Consider the following 640-nt stretch of genomic DNA (forward strand, 5'->3'; position numbering starts at 1 on the left):
GAGGCGTTTCTAATTTCTCCTTGCAATATCACCCCTGAATTACACATTAAGGTCACGAGAATAAAAGAAATAATCACCCACTAAAAGCTTCCTGATTGTTAAACAAAATCTCCTTGTTAGCACCTCAGGGAATGAAAAGAGAGCAGTATTGAGAATAAGCAAACTGATGCTAAGATGTAAAAGGTTAATGCAGTAAGTGCCGATTTTTGAAGCCATGGTAAGCTCCAAGTTTGATGGCCAAAACACTGAAGAGCCAATAGACTATCTTGAGATTTTGGTTGGACCCAATTTAAAACAGAACTTGACTAGTCTCATGTTTGTTTTAAAAAGTTTACTGACGTATACCTTCATCCAAGTGACGGGATTGATCCGAAAGAAAAGATCATTTCTTTTGTTTATTGTGGACTGGATCACTGGATCTGACCTTGTCTCTGTAGAATGAATTTTATCGATGTCGCATTTCTTTGTTGTGGAATAGGTTGTTGAATCGGATCATGCATGAATTCAAACAAATTAAGTGGCGACTTTTTGTTGCTTTTGAAAAAAGCTAAAAAAAACTACTGTTTCGCCTCCGGAACTTAGGACTATTTTTTTGAGAAGAATAACCTTCGTTTTACTAAAAAATTGGAAAACAACCAAA

This window comes from Pocillopora damicornis, chromosome 6 (assembly GCF_964200805.1).
Source record: "Pocillopora damicornis chromosome 6, jaPocDami1.2, whole genome shotgun sequence".
NCBI classification, from domain to species: Eukaryota; Metazoa; Cnidaria; class Anthozoa; order Scleractinia; family Pocilloporidae; genus Pocillopora; species Pocillopora damicornis.